General features: G+C 44.3%; 1 long non-coding RNA gene across 1 annotated transcript; it reads left to right on the top strand.

The window, feature by feature from the left end:
* Positions 1-5,652: 5,652 nt before the first annotated feature.
* Positions 5,653-7,122, top strand: LOC123117542 (uncharacterized). The gene is made up of 3 exons (XR_006457410.1): positions 5,653-6,170; positions 6,418-6,503; positions 6,581-7,122. It is a non-coding gene; the product is annotated as an uncharacterized lncRNA (long non-coding RNA).
* The last annotated feature ends 3,900 nt before the right edge of the window (positions 7,123-11,022 follow it).

The following is an 11,022-nucleotide window of genomic DNA, read 5'->3' on the forward strand; positions in this document are numbered from 1 at the left end:
CACCTCTTCAACTGGGAGACGTGGAACACGTCGTGAACTCCTGACAATCCTTCAGGTAATTCCAACTTGTAGGCAACCTCTTCCATATGTTCCAAAACTTTGTATGGTCCCACAAAACGCGGCGCTAACTTTCCTTTAACACCAAAACGCTTAACTCCTCGAAGTGGAGATACCCGAAGGTAAACTCTATCCCCAACTTCGTAAACTGTCTCCTTGTGTTTTGCATCAGCATAGCTTTTCTGCCTGGACTGGGCTACCTTGAGCCTGTAGCGAATCAACTTCATTTTCCGTTTAGACTCCTTAATCAAATCTGGTCCAAACAACTGACGGTCTCCAACTTCGTCCCAAGACAACGGGGTTCTGCACCTCCTTCCGTATAAGGCTTCTAAAGGGGCCATCTTCAAACTGGATTGATAACTGTTGTTGTAAGAGAACTCTGCATATGGCAAATTGTCATTCCAACTAGATCCATAATCTAGTGCACAAGCTCTCAGCATGTCCTCTAAAATCTGATTGACTCTTTCGGTCTGTCCATCTGTCTGTGGATGAAAAGCGGTACTGAACTCTAGCCTGGTACCCAAGGTTTCGTGCAACTGATTCCAGAACTTTGAGGTGAATTGGGTTCCTCTGTCTGATACAATGCTCCTTGGAACTCCATGCAGACATACAATCCTGGTCATGTAAATCTTGGCCAATTTGGCACTGGTGTAAGTAGTCTTCACTGGGATGAAATGAGCTACCTTCGTCAAACGATCGACTACCACCCAAATCGAGTCATAGCCTGAACGAGTCTTGGGCAATCCCGTAATAAAATCCATGCCTAGCTTATCCCACTTCCATTCGGGTATCGGCAATGGTTGCAACAATCCTGCTGGCTTCTGATGCTCTGCCTTTATCCTCTGACATACATCACAAACTGCTACATACTCGGCAATGTCCTTCTTCATTCCGGTCCACCAGAAAGTCTCCTTCAAATCCAAGTACATCTTGGTATTCCCTGGGTGAATTGAATACGGCGAATCATGGGCCTCTTGCAAAATCAACTTCCTGATCTCAGGGTCATTGGGTACATAAACGCGGTCCTCAAACTAGAGGGTATCGTGCTCATCCTCATGAAATCCCTTGGCTTTTCCCTTGTTCAACCTCTCCTTTATCTCTGCAATCTCCTTATCGGTCTTTTGAGCTTCTCTGATCTTATCCATCAAAGTCGACTGAATTCCCAATGTTGCTACATAGCCTCTCGGAACTATCTCCAAACATAGCTCGCAAAAGTCCTCGGCTAACTCCTTTGGCAGTCATGCGGTCATGAGTGTATTAACATGGCTCTTACGGCTCAACGCGTCGGCTACTATGTTAGCCTTTTTCCGGGGTGATACTGCAATCTCATATCATAATCCTTGATGAGTTCCAACCATCTCCTTTGCCTAAGGTTTAACTCTTTTTGCGTGAAGATGTACTTCAAACTCTTGTGATCCGTGTACACCTCACAATGATTTCCGATAAGAAAATGTCTCCATGTCTTCAATGCATGCACTACGGCTGCTAACTCCAAATCATGTGTGGCGTAATTCAATTCATGAGGTTTAAGCTGTCGTGACGCATACGAAACAACTCTTCCTTCCTGCATAAGTACTGCTCCAAGTCCTCGACATGAAGCATCGCAATACACCTCATAATCATTAGTCTGATCTGGCAGAATTAACACTGGTGAGGTAACTAGACGTTTCTTTAATTCCTGGAAACTGGCCTCACATTCCTCGGTCCAATTGAACTTGATATCCTTCTTCAACAACTCCGTCATGGGCTTTGCAATCCTTGAAAAATTCTCAATGAATTTCCGGTAGTATCCTGCCAGTCTAAGAAAACTTCTGATCTCCCCAACTGTCGTTGGTGCTTCCCAATTAGTCACGGTGACAACCTTGGTGGGGTCTACTGCTATACCCTCTCCGGATATAACATGTCCGAGGAATCCAACTTCCTTCAACCAGAACTCACATTTGCTAAACTTGGCATATAGCTGGTGTTCTCTGAGCTTCTCCAATACCAAACGCAAGTGCTCCTTATGCTCCTCTTCGTTCTTCGAGTAGACCAAGATGTCATCAATGAACACCACGACGAACTTATCCAGAAACTCTATAAATATTGTGTTCATCATGTTCATGAAATATGAAGGTGCGTTAGTCAGACCAAATGACATAAGAATATACTCATACAGCCCATACCTAGTAGTAAAAGTTGTCTTGGGTATATCCTGTTCTCGAATCTTCAACTGATGGTATCCTGATCGCAAATCGATCTTGGAAAACACCTTTGATCCTTGTAGTCGGTCAAACAGATCATTGATCATTGGCAGTGGGTACTTATTCTTGATGGTTACCGCATTTAATCCTCGATAATCAACAACCATCCTTAACGATCCGTCCTTCTTCTCCACTAGAAGTACTGGTGATCCCCAAGGTGAAGAACTTGGGCGAATGTATCCTTTATCCAGTAACTCCTTAATCTGACTTTTAATCTCCTCCACATCTTTTGCGGGCATCCTGTATGGTCTCTTGGATATTGGCCCTGTGCCTGGCAAAAGCTCGATCAAAAACTCAATGTCTCTGTCTGGTGGCATGCCTGGCAACTTCTCTGGAAATACATCCGAAAAATCCTTCACTACTAGTACTTCCTCCTACACAACTCCTGATAAGGAATTTACGTGCATCCTCCTCGGCTCATGCCTTGATACATACCTTATCCTTTTCCCTTCTGGGGTAGTAAGCAGAATCGACTTACTGGCGCAATCAATGTTTCCTCCATACATTGATAGCCAATCCATACCCAGAATCACATCCAAACCTTGGGATTCCAAAATGATTAAATCCGAGGGGAAAACATGCTTGCCTATACCCAACGGAACCTGAAAACATCCTCAACTGGCCATATACTCTGCTCCTGGTGAGGTTACTAGCATGGGTGTTTTTAGAACCCTAGTGGGCAGTCTATATTTATCCACAAATCCCCTTGATATGTATGAATGCGATGCACCAGTATCAAAAAGAACGAGTGCAGTAAATGACTTAACCAAGAACTTACCTATTACTGCATCTGGCTAAGCTTCAACCTCCTCCACGCTAACGTGGTTCACTTGTCCTCTGTTGAAAGGGTTCAGCTTCTTCCCAGAGCTTCCATTGCCATTCCCTGTCTGGCCTTCAGGACATTCATTGGCATAATGTCCGGTCTTCTGGCACTTAAAACAAGTGACTTGACTCAGATCTTTCTTGGCTGGTGTTGAGGGGTTGGTACGGTTCTGGGTACTACTTCCTCCATTCCCGGTACCATTCTTGGGACCATTGTGATTGTGCGAGCTACCTCCTCCATGGGTATGCTAAAACTGTCCTCCTGACTTCGGAGTAAAACGGGGCTTCTGCTGAGCTCCAGAATTGTACTTCCCTTGTCCATACTTCCTCTTGCGGTTTTCAATCTGCTGCTACTTCCCTTCAATCATGAGAGCACGATCTACCAACTCCTAGTAGTTGTTGAAACTTGCTACCATCAACTGCATGCTCAGCTCATCATTCAGCCCTTCTAGAAATCTCTCTTGTTTAGCTGCATCCGTAGCGACATCATCTGAGGCATAACGTGCTAGCTTACTGAAATCATCCACATACTGGCCAACTGATCTTCCTCCCTGGAGCAAGTTGCGAAACTCACGCTTCTTCATGGCCATAGCTCCTACTGAAACATGGGCAGTATGAAAAGCCTGCTGAAACAGATCCCATGTGACAGTGTCTGCTGGATAAGTGGCTGTGAAATTCTCCCACCATGATGCTGCGGGTCCCTCAAGCTGATGTGCGACAAATCGCACCTTCTCTGCATCTGTGCATCCTGCAGTGATCAACTCCCTGGCTGTCTTGCGAAGCCAATCATCTGCAACAATCGGCTCGGTTCTACTGGAGAACACCGGCGGATTTAGTCTAAGAAAACGGGTTAAGTGATCAACAGGTGGTGGTGGTGGATTGTTGTTGTTGTTGTTCCCCTGATTCTGATTTTGGACTAGTATCTGCATCAATGCATTCTGCTGCTGGATCAACTGGGTGAGTTCTGATGGGAAAGCAAATCCGTTGTCACGTCTCGGAGGCATCTGAGGGTTTAGAAAAGACGAGAATACAGAATAGAATGAGGTCTAGAGGGAAAACACTACCCATATGCACATGAGGCAAATTGCAATCAAAACACTTCATTCAAACAAGCAAGGGCATACAACGGTCTATCTATTGTTACATAGTGCTCAGACTATAATAGATACATGGAGGGAAATTCTACTACTTTATGGTGGTCTACTAGAAAAACTGCTCCGATGAAGACTCCATGATATCTGCTCCAGCTTCATCAACATAGTCATCATCACTATCATCTGGGTCCGATTCGGTATCGTCGATGATGATGTAATTCTCGGGGCAAGTGCGATCTTCGTCTTCTCCAGTTGCTGGAAATCCCATGAACACTCTTAGCTTCTTCTTCAGATCATCATTCTTCTCGACTACAGTTGATATTTCCTCCTCATATCCATCGCGTGTAGACTTGAGTTCTTCCTCCAGTTCCGTGATCTTGGTCATGGCTTTCTTCAGATCCCTCATGCCTGCACACATCTGGTTCTCCTGGCGTCGAATGTGCTGGTTTAACTCCTGGATGAAAGCTGCAACTGATCTGTCTTTCCTGGTTGTTGACCATCTCCCATTGCTCATCTCGGCATCCACAAATCTGGTATGTAGTATCCTTAAGCTCCTTGTGATAAACTTCTCCAATGCGTCCCATGGTGATGTGAGCTGCCATGCTCTTCCCTAAACTCCAGGTTGGTGCATCAAAGGAAAACTCTATAGGCTCAGTGACTGGCATGAACGTCCTTCCTGGAACTTGAACTTGAATCATCCAGCGCTCCTCTTCGGGTAAGGTGGCGTTATAGGTTCCGGTGAAGCTTGGTACTCCGATCTTCAAGTACTTGGTTACTTCCTTCAGGTGTCACTACAAGAAATCTGTTAATCCATGACGGATTTCTGGTGACATTCTAGAAATCTGTCACGGAAACCGTCACCAATTAGCAAGATGCATTTGGGCCCAAGTAGGGCAGCCCCCTCATGACAAACATGGAAGTACCGTCACGAAAACTGTCATGGATCGACCAAACAGGACTAGTTAATTTTTCCTTTATACAACATCATGACCTTGCTCCTGTTGATGTGGCGTCACCATTTGAGTTACATTGTAATTTGAATATGTAATAATGTTAAACAAGAAAGAATCGTAATGAGATTAAATAGCACCAATTTGAATATATTAGTATAGCAGACACACACGAGGACAATATGAAGCTCGCCCAGTATCAAAAAGGTAAAGATACCAAATTACCAGATAATACATGTATTCCAGAAATTTTAAACGTTGTATAAAATCCTAGTATCCCTTAAAAAAAGTTTGAAATAGTTTTGAAGGAAAGCGCGCGGAGAATAAAACATTCAAGTCGTTTACGCACGCTGTGAAAAAAATCGGAGCCAACCCATTTATACACACCTCGCGCCTCCCTCCCCCACCGCAAAAACCCTATCCACCCAGGCGCCGCCACCTCTCCCTCTCTCCTCCTGCTCTCGATTTAGATACGCCACCCACCGGCGCCCTCACATCTCCGCCGGTGTCCCCCAAGCCGCCGTCCTCCCACCGTCTCCGTCTCCCCCTCCCTTCGCTCCCCTCCCCTCCTTAGAGAGGAGAGGGAGATCGACCAGCCATGGCGGTGGCCTAGCGGCAGCTAGATCTGCGATGGCCGCAGGCACCTCTCCCTCCTCGCAAAGGCTATAGGCTTTGCCGGTGTGGGACAGGAGGATTTCTTCCTCACGTTGCTTCTGCTTGGCCGCGCGTGAGGAGATGCCATGGACGCTGATGTAAAGCTCCGCTGCTCTGCCCCCCATCCAGATCCGCCCCCTTATCTCTTCTCCTCTTCGATCTGCCCTTCTTCCATTTTCTTCCCTGAGGCATGCATTTTCTCTTGTTTCTCTTCCTCACACAGGCACCTGCACCACGAACTCTATGCAAGGAGAGGAGTGAGGGTGCTGCAGGGAGGAAAGGGAAGAACGGGATGCACCTGAGGAGCGAGGGTTTGCCATCTTGGTTCCTGTTCGACCACGTTGCTTATGGTATGCCTCTGCTACTTTCCCTCTTTACAATTGCATGCCTCTGTTTGCTGCTAAAACAACAACCTAGGCCACCAATTGCTTGTTGTTTTGTTAAAATCTTTAGATCTGTATGCCTCTATTTTAGTAATTGCTATAGTAATTGGATCTGGTTGAACTGAAAATGGCGTTGGGGACATCAATTGGTCATTTGGGTTCTCTGGTTGTATTACAATTGGGTCTGAAATGGACACATTTTTTTTGCTTGTAGGATGGTGAGAAGAAGGAAGGTGCTGCAAGTGCCAGGGGAAGGGGTCGGATGCTGCTGAAACCCTTGCTATGAGGGTCTCTGTATAGGTTTCCACTCAATACTCTACTTATTTTCTGAGAAATACCATGCATAACCGAGTAGCTAATTCTGTTTTTTTAACTAGACCAAGCACCTACGGGTGAAAGGGACGTGAACCTTCAGAAATCAAATGTTTGGCGCCTGCGCGGCTCCGGCGCCTGCTGGATGGTGCTCCTGGAACAAGACGGCGCGGAGGCCCTCCTCTTGCAGGATGTGCTGACGCAGCGCACGCAGCAGCATGTTTGGGACGAGCGCGAGCGTGATGGCCTTGTCCCGACGATGACGGCGGCGAACATCAGTGCTCCTTCTCGTCCTCTATCTCCAAGGACGCGCGCCGGTACAGCTCGGGCAACCCTGCCCCAAACGCCGACCACCCATCTGGCGATGTACAGGTCATCCTCATGTGTGTGGATTCGCCTCCTGCTGGACTGAACACTTGCAATGTGGACATGGTGATCCTCCTTTTCCCTCCCCCCTCTACCCAAAATCTGGATGACATTTACATCTGTACATACATACATATGTTTTAATTTTGACTGAAACAATCTGGATGGCGCCTACATCTATAGATAAATATGAATAAGAACCATGCTTTGGTTCAGTTTGTACATATCAATTTGGTTTAACTTTGACTGAAAATATATATGAATAAATTTTGGTTTCTAGGCCCTTGTAATGATGGGCTTACTGTCCGATAGTTTTCATTTCTTCAGTTATCCTTGTTAGTCGTGACCCCTTTAGCTAATCTGTTTGGAACAGGTGGGTGGTACATTTACATGTTGTTTGATCGAAAGGCGGAACCCTTAGTATTATCATGTTTGCTTTCCATGGAAATGATTTAGCTCTAGGAGCAAATTATTAGTTTACTGTTTATAATCTGTATCATTTTGTAAATTATCATTCCCTGGCTCATTTTAATTTTTTTGCATTCCCTGGCTCATTTTAATTTTGTTCCTGTGGTGGAGTATAACTGTTGTTGTTTCGCCTTTACACTAAGTATTTACAAGGGCCATATTAATATAGGTACAGCGTACACTACACCTTTACACTAAGTATTTACTTTGGGCAGCTTATCATCCATATTCTTGCAGCTTTATGTTCCATCTAATATGTATAGAAATCAATGTGTATTCGTAACCAGACGTGTCATTAGCTAGTTTAAATCCTCACAGTAGGCAATATAACTTGCCAGCACATGCCAATTTGTTTACTTAACCATACCTTATAATGGGTTAGCCCCATGCACTTACTGTTTATTCGGTCCAGAACCAATGGCTGCACCGACTGCTGCACTTTTAGTTCTGTGATGTGTGTTTGTTGTCACTTGTAGGATAACTCGATTATACTTTCATTTGATGCAGCTTTCTTTGGACTAATTTTGCTTGTTTTCACGTGTGTTGCACACATTTACGTGGTACCTTAGTATAGTAGTGGTGTGTCCATGGATGATTGCTTGGAAAATCAACTAATATTACTATCTGTATTCATTTGGGAGCTTGCTTTTTATAACATATTATAATTTTGAATGTGTTCTGATTCTACACAGGTTTGGCAGTTAATCCATGTTACTAGAGACTGAAGTTTTTTAGCAGGAATTACTTGGGTCTGGAAGCTGCCTTCAATCGTTGTTGTTGGAGATTAAAATTAGCTAGCAGTGCATTTTCTTTTTAAGTCATGTAACTCACTCTTTACAAAAAAAAAACTTATAGCGCTTTCTAGATGTGCTCGGGATGTTTTGATATTAGCTTTGCTTTTTCAAATCAGATTTGATTGTTGGAAATTTGTATTGTCATGTAAACTATTGCTATTTTTTGAAGGAATATAGTTTGGTTGTCTTGCTACAAATTGTGTTAATGAGAAAATGGGCTGTACAAAAAATGGGGCTAATAGGTTGGACTAAAAAAATAGGGCAGGACAAAGATAAACAACTAATTGGTTGGATTGTACATCAAAATTATTGGGCCAAATCCCTAATTGGACCGGTTACAACATGGGCCATGTTCCTCTCCATGTCAGATCCACGTAGACGACTTGTTGGGTCCACCGTTGCATCCACGTCATGTAAATCGGTGACGGTTTGCTCCGTCACAACCTAATTTGGGCTTGGCGGGCCTGGTGTAGATCCATGACGGACAAGAGCTGTCATGGCAGGTACAATGTCAAATTATGACGCGATATACATGACGGATTTCAATTCCGTCATGGATTTGGACGCATGACGGATTTTGGCTGATCTGTGACGGACAAGGACTGTCATGTATTAACAAGTTTCTTGTAGTGTGTCGTCCAAAGGGCGTATCTTCATCCGGTTGCATGAACTTGTTCCTTGCATCCTCCATCCTAGAAGAATAGAAGAGATGAGGAGTTAGAATGAGAAGAGAGAGTAGTGATCTATGGTCTTTGCTTAGTGATCGTGTCCTATAGTCAGCGTGTGCTCTGATACCATCTTGTAGCGACCAGACCTCGAATAGTACGATCTCTGTGCATCAGTGTCATCCCTGGATCAGTAATGCTGACACGCACAGTACTTAAAGGATTTATAACAGAGTAGCAATCACACACTTATTACATCAAAGGTCTCCAAAGAGAAACTTATTACAATAAATATGGCTTAAGGTCATCTAATAATGATAACAGCGGAAGGTTTGGAAGATAAGTGAGTCCATCAACTCCAACGGCATCACTGAGTATAAAACCACGATCCTAAAGCATCTTACTCATCGTCTGAAAAGTCTGCAACATGAACGTTGCAGCCCAAAAACGGGTCAGCACATAGAATATGCTGGCAAAGTAACACATAGAGAATGATGAAAGAGTACAGCTATACTACATGCATATATGGCTTGGTGGATAGCTCTATGGTTACAGTTTTTGCGTAAAGCCAATTTTTCCCTACTACAAAGGAATAAATTATTTAACTATCATGGTGGTTGTTAAACATTGAGAATGGTTGACAGCATCCTTAATCCCAATTAAGCATCATCATTAAACAAACCCAACAATATTAATTAAAGTAACATGATGAGATTCACACGATAATCCAGGTACTAGATACTCAAGATGTCCATAACCGGGGACACGGCTAATCATGATTAGTTTATACACTCTGCAGAGGTTGCGCACTTTTCCCCACATGACTCGATCTCCTCCGTTGGTTTTCTCGCACTACATGGTGTCTGAGAAACGAATGACCGAGACATAGTCTTTCAGAAGCGCTAGCACCTTACGATGAGTAGATCGGTACACCTACTTTCCCCTACATCTGCTAGTCTACCACTGTAAGAGTTCGCACGACTTAGTCAACTATGCTAGAGCCCATAATAGCATGTGGCTGCACACGGAAGTTTCTACCATGAATAATCTTATGATCCCTTTGAGCCTGGGTGGCGGTCCATAAAAAAACAGGCAATCCTGGTCTACCCACGTGCCTAGACAGGCAATCCTGGAATAACCAGGTACCTCAATCCACCCAGATGTGTATTAATGTTGCCACCTTAAATAAACCATTAATTAACAATCTCACATCTGTCATGGAAATTCACTCACCCAATCCACGTCTACTAGCGTAGCATGGCATAATAAGCAACGTAGAAGTAACTCCCAAGGGTTTGATAATAAAACGGTAATAGGTACTACCTCAATCTACTTCCCAAAACCCACAATTTAATTAGATCCTAATCATGCAATGTTTGAGGATTGATCTAATGCATAAAAACTGGATAGTAAAGAGGTATGATCAAAGTGTTACTTGCCTTGCTGATAATCCGCATAACCTAGGGATTCGAAGTAGCAAGCGGCGCAGTCCGGGTACTCTAATGCAAGCAAACAAACAAGCAAGCATACAATAAGTACTCATCTAATGCACGGGTAAAACTCAAATAAGAGGTCTAACCAGAAAGTTCAACTTAAGAACTCCGGTTTGCAAAAATAATCAAATCGAACAAAGAAACAAAACTCAAACGGCGAAAGAAACAAGCTTTGATTACTAATCTGGACCTAAGTCAAATTTTATAGAAGCAAAAACCGGTTTGAGTAGATTATTCGAAAAGAGGGTGTCGAGACGAAACTCTAGGCGCTTGAATCGCCTGATTCCGATAAACGAGCGAAAAGTTATACTAAAACAAAAATTGGATCAGAAATCACGATCAGAAAAATCGCGGAATAAATCCGAGAAAAAGAAAAACGACAAACAGATTAACGAACGAACGTTCGTTATCTGGATCTAAACGATGAACGCGTTCGTTAAAACGAACGAACGAGTGAACGCTCGCTAATTAATCCAAACCGGAAGAAAACTGATCTAACGAAAAAAATGGAATCTAAAAAAACCGACGGAAAAACCGAACGGTTTTCAAAAAAACGGCAGCGCAGAAAACGAGGCACCTCGGGCGGTGCGTCGACGACGGCGGCGGGCGGCGGCTCCGGCGAGGCGGCGGCGTCGGGCGGCGGGCGGCGGCGGCGGCGCGGGCGGCGGGTGGCTAGGGTTAGGGTTTGGGGGCGCGGGTGGGCTGGCGGCGACGCTGTTGG

The sequence above is a fragment of the Triticum aestivum genome, chromosome 5B (genome assembly GCF_018294505.1).
Source record: "Triticum aestivum cultivar Chinese Spring chromosome 5B, IWGSC CS RefSeq v2.1, whole genome shotgun sequence".
Taxonomy (NCBI): domain Eukaryota; kingdom Viridiplantae; phylum Streptophyta; class Magnoliopsida; order Poales; family Poaceae; genus Triticum; species Triticum aestivum.